The sequence below is a fragment of the Passer domesticus genome, chromosome 1 (genome assembly GCF_036417665.1).
Source record: "Passer domesticus isolate bPasDom1 chromosome 1, bPasDom1.hap1, whole genome shotgun sequence".
Taxonomy (NCBI): Eukaryota; Metazoa; Chordata; class Aves; order Passeriformes; family Passeridae; genus Passer; species Passer domesticus.
In genome coordinates this window covers 13,444,254-13,455,156 of record NC_087474.1, presented here as the reverse complement: position 1 = coordinate 13,455,156, position 10,903 = coordinate 13,444,254, and positions in this window count along the sequence as shown.

Below are 10,903 nucleotides of genomic sequence, written 5' to 3'. Positions count from 1 at the left end.
AATAAGCAGATCTGTGCAGAGGAGAGAAGAGAGAGAGTTGCTCCCTGGACCAGCTGTTTGAGTGCTGAGGCTGGGGTGATTCTCAAAATCATGAGGATATTGGGCACTTGAGGTTTAGATGAGTTTAGAAAGCACTTTTTAATCTCCAGAATTTGCTCAGTATGAAGTCTAGTGGGTCTATCCTAAATTAAAACAACAGAAAAAAACTCCATGCCTCTGGTTATCTTATAATTCTCTATAAAGATGAATCTGGGGACATGTTAGTTTGAGTTAGACATTTGCCTCCTGCCAGGTAAGTGAATGAATTTAGTTTCATAATATGTTGCAGTCAAGTAGTTCAACAGGCCTAACAATGCACATTGTGATATTTAATTGTGCAGTTATTTTCAGTAAGAAATGTAGCACTCTTCCTCCTCTTTAATATATCCTTCTCTATTATTAATCTTATTTGGCAAAAAAGTCTTCTTTTCAGCAGCAGCATGGACGGGCAAACCGAGAGTGGCAAAATGCTCTTTGCAGAGAGTGAAACTGGCAAGTGCTTGACAGATCATGGTTGTATTATGTGGCAGGGCTTTCAGGCTGGTAAACATGTGCAATTCTCAGTATCTGCTTTCATGTGGGGAGGGGGTGTAGTCTCAGTATTTCACATACGTCACTTCAGGGGAAACAGAGCCATCATACTGGTACAGAGCAGGTGTACTGGTGTCTGTGCTGAGACCAGGTTTTTTTCGGTAACTCTGAAATATAACGAATCTCATCGACTCTAAAAGTTCAAGTATCTTCCAAGAGTTGCTTCCTGTGTCTGAAGGAGGGACTAAAAGGATGAGTTATGCAAGTTAGATGTGAGAGAGGATCAAGGCTGTGGGCGTGGTGAGCAATGCATATATTGAGATTTCAAATCTCAATGAACCAAGAAGCCTTGATTCAGAGGTGGATGTAGCTACATGGCTGCTGGAACACGAGAGGACATTTCTTACCCAAACAGACACCTGAGAATTGTGAGCTGAATGCCATGTGGAGATGCCCATCTCTATTCACAGAAGGAAATTACATGGCTGGTTTAGACCTCACTTTGAATGACTAGAGATGAAGATGAATCCCACTGCTGTGACTCAGCCCTTGATCTCTTTCTTTGGTGTTTTGCAGGAGGATGTTAACTCACTCCTTTAAAGTTTCTGGTTTCCATGTCCTTTTCTTTTCTTCTTTCCACCCTTGTCCTTTCCTCTTCCTCATGATATGCCTGAGCAGCTCTTTGGCTAGAGACAGCAAATAGAATCCTGGAACAGGATCATAGAATATCCTGAGTTGAAAGGTTGCAATATTAAGTTTTAAAATGTGTTTGAAGTGGAAATAAAAAAAAAAATGAGATCCCCATTTCATGTTATTTTGTTTTCCTTTTGGTGACTGTTTGATGTCCTGGTGACCATACTTACCTACAGGATTCAGAGCCCTCTCTGCCCTAAGATCAACTGAGCTGTGACCTTGGCTTGTACTGGGTTCCTCTCCACTTGTAGGAAATCTACCACCTATGGACAACTAACATAGGAATTTTAATAGCAGAAGATTTTTAATAGCAGAAGAAGGAGTAGAAATCTACACCTCTGAAAGCCTTTGTATTAAACTAGGTAGGATTTTCAAAGATGAGCAAAATGTAGATGCAAAATACTGCCCACTGTCAATAAATTCTGGATTTTGGCTTCACCCATTCTGTGACTCTGGGTGGGAAATCTCTGTCCCCTTTGTTTGTGACATTATGAAGTCACTGCACCATGCATAAACTTGTCCAGTATGATTTTGAAGTGATAACTTGGGTTTTGCTAACAGGACAGATGATGCCTTTCTGAACTAATTTGAGATGTCTGTGCTGAGCTCCGTGTTGTGGCTGCACCACCACACTCAGTATGGGGTCAGAGTGTGAACACAACTGCCTTCCTCAGACAACTGAACATGTAAGCAGTGAAATGCTTTAGTTTTAAATAGTAGCTTTATGTTACATCCCTTTTATGCAGGAGACTTTCTGTATTCTAAAATTACCTTTATATGTGCTCAGATGTGAGGGGAGAATCACTGCAGCCATTCAATGGTAGCAGGAAACAATAATGTCTGGAGCAAGAAGGAATGAAATATATCCAATTGAATCCAGACAGGTGGACTTGTGCCAAGCTAGAACTCAATTAAAACACTGGGATTAAATCCACTTTTCTAGTACACCCTCTTTAATTAAGGTGGTAATATGACTAAGCTGTGTATCTTCTTGTTAGCCATTCAGTGCAAAATCTTCAGAAAAGAGACAGATGAACCTGTATGTTGAATAGTTAGAAAAATGGAACAATTTGCCACAGCCAAATGCTCTGTTTTGTGAAAAGGCAACAGTGTTGGTGACAGCTGGTTCTATTTCAAAAGCTAAAGAAAACAATAGAAACCATTGTCTGTACAGAGATGAAGACATATGTTAGGAAACTGCAGTTACACTCATTGCTTAATGAACTATTTCTCTTCACTTATATTTAATTATTCTATCTATGTAGAATCTAGGGTCACATATAAAATATATAGTATTTTAACTATTCCTCAGTAACTTTTCCAATATACTTGAGCTAGTGTTCAAGCAGGTTTCAAAGCAAGCTTTAAAAATATTCTCACAGTGCCAAATCCCTGCTTCAGGGGATCATTTCATCTTGATTGGCTGACAAGGTATGTTTTTATTCACTCCATAGGGGTAGTTTGTTTTAAAGGTCTAAAAATACCCATGGTCTTTGGAATATTAATTCTCAGAGCTGGACTTGCATTGCTCTTCAGTGTTTGGAAAAGAGTGAAGTCTTTGCAGTCAAAGGATAATGATTTATTGGAAGGTAGAATTCAAGCTTCTAAGATCTGAACTATGGTGCAAATAGAGTTCAATTACTCTAGAGATGAGATGGAATTTAAAAAGACAAATCCTGTCACTACCAATGGCCATCAAACAGATTTTACAGTCATATAGTTTTGTTGTGTTTGGAATATTGAGATGATGCCAAACCTTACAGATCTATTTTAAAGTATTCTTGGTGATGCACATGATGGCTACCACATTCTTGGGTCAAAAATCTTGGATAGATCCTATGCCCATGTTAATCAGCCTCCTCTGTTTTTATCCCTTCCAGTGAAATAAAGAGCAGAAGGGTTTAAAAAAACCTGAAAAACTGCTGAATGATTGTGATATGCTTGCCAATAGCAAACAGGCCAGCAAGTTCTCGAGACTTTGGCTTGCACTGAATAATAATTTAGAGCAGGAGTTGAGCACTGGAACTGATTTGGGGGAGAGGAGAAGATGAGACTTGTCTTCTAAAGTTCCTTTTCTATTGAGAGAAATACGCTCTCACAAACTGTAATTCAGAGCAGCTAAATTGGATGTTTAATGAGTTCTGTGAGCTACGTGCCTGAAGTGAGCCCATATCTGCTGCAGTCATGCACCAAACAGCATGCCTAGGGAGCAGAAGTTATTTCAACTGCTTGAGGAATGAGGAGCTACTAACCATAGAGAATGATGTAAAAAGTGGCTTTGTATATTTGTTAGCATCAGGAGTTGTTTGAAACTTGCTGTCTGGGGGCTTATTACGTTCTTAATGTACATTACAAACTTACAGACCCTAGTTTTCATACAGTAAAGTCAACAAATATACTGCACTGAATGTAAAAATAGGTTCAGTGCTAGGAGATATAGCTAAGCTGTTATGATAAACGGCTGAAACTGTGATCTGTGCAAACAGTTATAATGATTATTTCATATTTGAAACCCTGTGTGAATTGCTAATGACCAGTTTTCTCTGCTTCTTCAATCAGTTAACATTAACTTTGCATTTTCAATTTCTTCTACAGTCTTTTTTACTATGGCAATTACTACTTCTCTGCTAGTAGTCCTCTAAGACACTGACATTGTTTTTCAGCTGGCAAGAGTGAGCAGTAGCCCTGAACATTTCTCCAAAAAAGCTCCATCTGACTTTTCTGTGCTGCTTTACTTGAGTAAGACCTGTCAAACTGGGTCTGGCAGCACCATTAGCAGGAAGAGCAGTGACATTTTGATTGCTCTGTACTTTCTCCAGCTTCAACAAAGCTCAGCAGATTTGGGGATGTCTGATTACTCCAATTTAAAGGGCTTGGAATGACTAGCCATTTTCCATTTCTCTATAGTCTGCACATTTTGTTTGCACAATATCTTCAGACATTTGATAACATATGCACCTAAGAGATCACAGATGTCTCCTGTACACACTCATATTTGTTTTAGAACATGCACCAAGCTGAGACAATAATTATAAAAGAAAAAAAGTGTGTTTTTTAGAATGATTGAAGAGACACTCAGAAAAACTTTATCTTCATTCTGAACAGTGAGAATGGAGAAACAGAAATTGTGCTTGGAAGTGACTATAATATGAACCATAGAGATTTGCAAATATATTGCAAAGTAACAGGAAAATAAGATGAATTCCTCTGTTTCTTTAGTGTACCAAGCACCAAAACATCACAACAAGCTTCTTCAATATGGTGATTCAAATGGCATCTACTGGGACCTGTCCTGTTTGCCCACATAAATGCAAAAAGAAAGAAGACGTGTCATGGTCCTTTTGTTAAAATGTATATTCAGATAAGAAATATGATTTTTCCTTGTAAAAAACAATCAGAAAAGAACTGGAGGTTTGCTGTAAGCACAGTGATGCCAATAATAATAACAGTAATAATTCTTACTAACGCTTCTGATGATAGTTTCTTCCAGCTCATTTCAGGGTTCTGTCAGTTTCATTAATATACTCACTAAGCCTTCTTATGTATTAAAAGCAGACTATGATTTTGGGTCATCCTCATGCTGCCTGTCATGGACATAAATATCCTTGTTGCTCAGAAAAATACTTTACAAACTATCTAAAGTAATGGTTAAGAATGTGTGTGAAGTTATAAAATAAAGCTGTAAGGTTCAGAACTTTGAGACTTCCTAGAGAGAATTAAGACCTGCACCTCTGAAATAGATGCTTTTTATTCACAGAGTCACAAGGGAATAAAACTAGGTAGAGCAAATCTCTAAGAAGAAAACCCTCAGCTTTATGTGAAGTTTCACACATAGATCAGAACAAAACCAAAACCCAAAAAGAAGTGAGAAAATGAATAGATGATTGTGAGGTAGGTGACTATGGGTCTGAACTGCAGCACTGTAGGAAACACTATAATTACCTTATAGAGCCAGAGCAAAACCAATTTAGGAAGCAAATTTAGCAGGCCTATAAAAAAACCAGGTAGAATTCTTAGTTCTAGACTTTGAATAACGACATGACTAGACCCAAGGCTACCTAAGTATGAGGGTAGGATAAAGCTTCTTCTTCAAGGTATATCATAAATCTGGAGGTAGCAGTGGCTGACACAGTGATGAAGGATCCAGTGTTCTACTACCTTCAAATTACATATTTGCATCCACTACCCCAAACCCGAGCCAGTGGGTTTTGAGACTCCTACCATGGACTAAGTGGTGGAATTTTGCTTCTGCTCACTGACTAGCAAGTGAACAATTCTTCCAGATGTCAAAACGAGCTATGGTAAAAATCAGTCAAAACAGTTAAGATCCTTGTCCTTGGTAAAACCAAACAAAGCCACAACTAGTTTGCATGTAATTAGAAATTATTAGGAGGGTTTTTTTCCATTTAATTTTATCCATCTAAAATATAGGCCCTTAAATTCTAATTATTAATTCAAGCTACTGTACAGACAAGAGAAACTGGGGCTGTAAAAGGAAAATTCACCCCATCAGGTAGGTGTTTGAAGCAGTGAATGTAACTCACACTTTGGACATGATGTCCAACATAGCCAATGACAGAGAAGCTGGGTGCTACTTGGAAGACTAATTGACCACATTTTTTCTTAGCATCTCATGCTTTTGATATATTGATCCTAAAATCCAGTAACTGCTCTGGAAAATGCAAGAGACAGAGCAGGAAATAAAGGTGCTTGATGAAGACACTGTATTCAGACCAGATGTGGTCACAGCAGCCATTACAGCTCCTCTCTGTGAGGCTGGAAAGCACATTTTCTGTATATTTTAATATTTCTTAGCTTTACATGACCATCAACTGTGATCCTGTAGGGACTATCACAATATAAATACAAATGAAATACAAATTCATTTATCTCAAAGAATATTATATGCATAAAATAGTAAAGCAAAGTATTTGCCAAACATTAAAGACTTTCTCAAATCTGAGTTATGAAGTGAACTAAAAGAGCAGGAAGAACAGCCTGAAAATACTTCTGCTTGTAGAGAAGCTCTTTGCATTTCTAAATGCATTACACCATCAGAAGGAATCCACAAGCCTGATTAAAACCTTCAGATATCAAATAACTTTACACACCTTTACTTTTAGGCAAACACTCCATTTTAGTGCTTCTAGTACTCCTTCACTTTCTGATGTAGAACCATGGCTCTATCTCAGCAGATATGTACATATGTGTGCTTTCTATATTTAATGCATGAACAATGTGACATTGGTTAAAATGTATATATTGTTAATCAGCAGCAGCTCTGAAGAAACTTGGCAACAAGGCTGAAAGCTCTATTGCCATTGATGTCTAATGAAGTGACTTTAGCAAGTATGTGCCCATATGAAACCACAAAGGTCAGGCTTGTGTTGAACTGCACACTGTACTTGAGACCTAAAAGAAACAGTAATCTATATTAAAGTTCACAGCCTGTGTGAAATGAGACTTGATTAAAATTATACAAGTTGTTAGCTCTGAATTGGTTCTTCATGTGAAAAGAACAAAACTTACCACACATAACTGTTCAGTATAAAAAGCAGTGAAATCTTCTCGTGCATTTAAAGCAGTGCTTAGGATTGTAATAAAACGCATGGCTCAGTTGTAATGTGGGGTCAGTAATGCAAGGAGCAAGAAGTATAGCGTTAAATTAAAGAAAATGAGAGATCTGACTGACTATCAGTTTAGCACTATTACTCATGATGAGAAGTAAAATGAAGTTCATGACCCCATCTACTCTGCCTCTACTCTTTGCTCCTTCGTGTCCTTCATCAGGAGGCACTTCCTCAAGGAGATTCATAAATCCATAGTTTTCCCCAATGAATTGGCAGGCACACATTCTAACTCTTTTAGCCACCATACTTCTGTAAACACAGAAAGAAAAGCTGCTACTCTGAGACAAGTTACTACATCTTCTAGTTGTGAGATGTTTGGTATTTTTCTCTTAAACCATATGGTGACATCCTCACAGCATTTTTTCAGTCTGTCTGTCTAGTGCTGCATGCATTTGCATCAGTATACAGCACAGAGAGCCAAATAGTTCTCATATTAGGTTATAATGATTATTATAATGCATATAACCTATTTATTACCCATAGTAATAAGCTGGTAATGGTTTATTTCACTTGGAGAGCAACCTGATCTTTTCCAGAAAGCAGCTATGATTTAGGTTTTCATAAGCAGGACTACTAACAGGATCTTTGGTAAGACACTTACCCTATGGAGAAATCCATCTTTTGCAATAATGGCTATTAAGAGCCATAAACTAATTGTAGATAATGGCCTCCCATTCAGCAGCAGTAATTCAGCCACTTTATCAAGATATATGGCTTTAAGTTGACCACTTTGAGACCTCAGTACGCATGAAGAAAAGGGTATAGATTGTGAAAAGACTTGTTAAAAGTAGCAAAGATGATCCTTAGTCACCTAGAGACTATGGCAGTGAAATAAGAGTCCGGATCTCAGGTGAACTTTCAGTGACCTCCTCTTACAAACAGGATAGTGATGTAAAACAACCATCAAGCCAGGAGAGGCTGGGTCACCAGAGCAGCATCAGCTGGGAGAATGGGAGATCTGGTCCCACACTGGGCTTCCCAGGCTGGTAAATGGGAGCTGGGTGCTCTGCACCATACAAGACAGAGCCTGGGGAAATGTGGCTTAATTGGCAGCCCTCATCTTAAGAAGAAGAAAAGCCAAAGAAATGTGAAAAGAAGATAATGTGGTGTAGGACATGAAAAATGCACTTGAAATGCAGGTTATGAGTGCTAAGTGGGGTCACTTCCTGCATATAACTGTTTGGAGAACATGCTAAGGTGCTGAGGGTCTGTGATCTTGCACAGGAAGAGTCATGGTACCACCTTCTCCTTGCCTCAGTCTCAGAGGTGCATGGTTGTGAGGAGGTGGTCTGAAGCAACACAGGGTCCCCAGGAAGGTGCAAAGGAGAGCCCTTTATTCCAAAAACCTGCCCTTTAAAAGCAATTAGCTGGTCATCAGCTACACAATTTTTAATCATAACAAACATAATTCAACCAACCATTACACACCACGATATGAACATGCAATGGTTACATAACTTGTTTTTCTGCCTCTAATTCTGCTGAGTCCCTTTCCCACAGTCCTTTTCTGCTCAGCCAAAGTAGCAGACCTGAGCTGTGATTTTACAACCTCCCCTTTGTAAGGTTTTATCTGTATGCAACATGTGGTGACTCTAGGATATGGAACTGTAGGTGGGACTGAGTTGTAGTCCAGTCAGTTCCTTATTTTGCCTCCCATCCTCTGAAGACTGATTAAAAGAGAAACTAATAGAATGGAGAATAAGAAGGCCCTTTCTGATTTACTCTTGATACTAAGTATTTTCCTGCTTTTATTCCATTTTGTCAGTCATGCTTGGGGTTAAACCAATACTTGCCTACTTTGATAGCCCTGTGTTCTCATCACTTGACAGACTTGTTAACCCTTTCCAGATGTTACAGGTTAATTTTCAGAAGGTTTCAGTGGCAGTCTCCTTACTGCTTCACAAACATCTCAAATACTACCTTCAACCACTCTGGTGACTTTCCTCTTCATTCCACAAAAACACATTTTAAAGTAAAAATAAATTTATATTTCTTCACATATTTAGTGGATTGTTTTCAGTCATGTTGGATAAAGTTGGATAGAACTGTCTTTCTTTGGCGTTGTTTGTTTTGTTTTTCTTGATGATAGAGTTATGAGAAACATAGATTAGCAAGTTAAAAGTAGAGAAAGATGAAACATTATGGTCTACTTAGTAGTCTCAAAAGGCAAAACGAGAGTGACCCACTGACCCACTCTGGTATGCTCACAGTTCTAAAGCTAGTAAGTAAATATTTAGTAAGAATATTGATATCAATATTTAATTAATGCAAAGATATCAGGCATGATGTTGAAAGCATTGAGGCTCCCTGAAAGGTAGATTGTTTATTAAAGATGTAGTGTCTGAGTCTCTGACATGGAGTACACATCCCTGGCAGGGATGTGGAAGAGGAGGTGTTGGACAAAGTGGGCTCTTCTTCCTTCTGACACACAGTATGTGTAGCATTAGGTGGCTTATTTCCTGCTATTCATTCCTTAGTAATGCATAGAGAAATGTTATAAAAGTACCTGAGCAGTGAAGGAAGCATAAATTGGACTACAGAAAAATACATTGATAGTAGAAGACCACACAAGCCAGTAGCTCAGCCCAGGCAAATTAGTTTGAAACAAGTGGAATAAGCGAACATGTTGCAGAGGAAAGGGAATAAAGGTGAAGAGATTTCAAGATGGAAATGATGCATGAAGAATGCCAGTGTTACAGCCCTGAGATGCTGCCTGGATTTTCAAAGGCACACCCACACCTGTTGCCTCTCTGAGTTAAGGAATCTGCCATTTAAGTTCAGCTAACAGATGGGTTGGTACCCCCACTCCCTTCTTCTGTGCCTGTGGATTCAAAAAGTGCCTGGCAGATGCCAGAGATATTTTTATATTGCAGATATTTTTTCTTAGAATTGTGAGGTTGGTTTTTTTATTCTGTCAGGGAAAATGAAGTAATCAAAATGAAGGGAGTTTCCTGGTAATTCTCTCAGCAGCTCCTGTCACCAGAAGCACTTGTTTCCTCAGGCAAACCCTTTATCCTCCAGACTCTCAACACTGGATCCCTCAGTCTTTGCCATGGCAGCACCTGCCAAACCCTGGCAAACCTTGTTCTTACCTTCTACCCTTGAGAGAAACACCTGACCTCTCTCTCTGGTACCAACAGTGCTTCAGTAAGACTGCAATTCCCTTTTCAATTCAGACCCACCTCACCCATTATGGAACACAACCATCTGTAATAAAATACAGCGCACGGTGCACAGCGATGCAGTACGGTGACAGGGACATGAATCAAGTGTCTGAGAGATGAGCAAAAACAATGTAAATTTAAATAGGAGAATATGATTATTGAAGATGGAATTAGGTTTGGACACATGATAAGACTCCATCCATCTGTGAAAAATGCCAGAAGATTTTTTTAATGAGATTTTCAGTTATAAACGTTGAGACACCATCAGTCCTGAGGTGATAAGATTAGAACTTGATTGTGTGTAGCTATGAGAATGGAAATGTATATAGAGAACTGACCTACTGTGGAAAAGCAATTAGGGACTACTGGGGGACTAATCAGCAAATAAAACAGCTATACAACATATCCCATGGCAAAAAAAAAAGAAAAAAAAGAAGAAGAAAAAAACCTAGACATACTCTGTTATAATTTAACAGACATTTGTAGATGAAATTGTGGTTATGGGTGACTTGAGGCATAAAATGATCTAAAATAGGAAATTAAAGCTCTAATAAATTAATGTTGCTTGAACCAATATGCTGTTAGGCATAATACATTGCAAAGGACAGAACAATTAAGGAATGGGAAGGGAATTACTTTTGGTATGAAATGTCCAGATGCTACAATCTGAAAGTCCAAACTAACTTTGACATTTGACTTTGGCAAAGCAGCTTAGAAGAATTGGCTTATGAATGGACTAATTGTATATATGAAAATACTTATGAGGGTCAAAATTATGGCTGTATTATCTTGCACCTGTCAGGTCTTCAAATGCCTCATAAAGGTAGGTTCTGAGGCTGGAGGGGC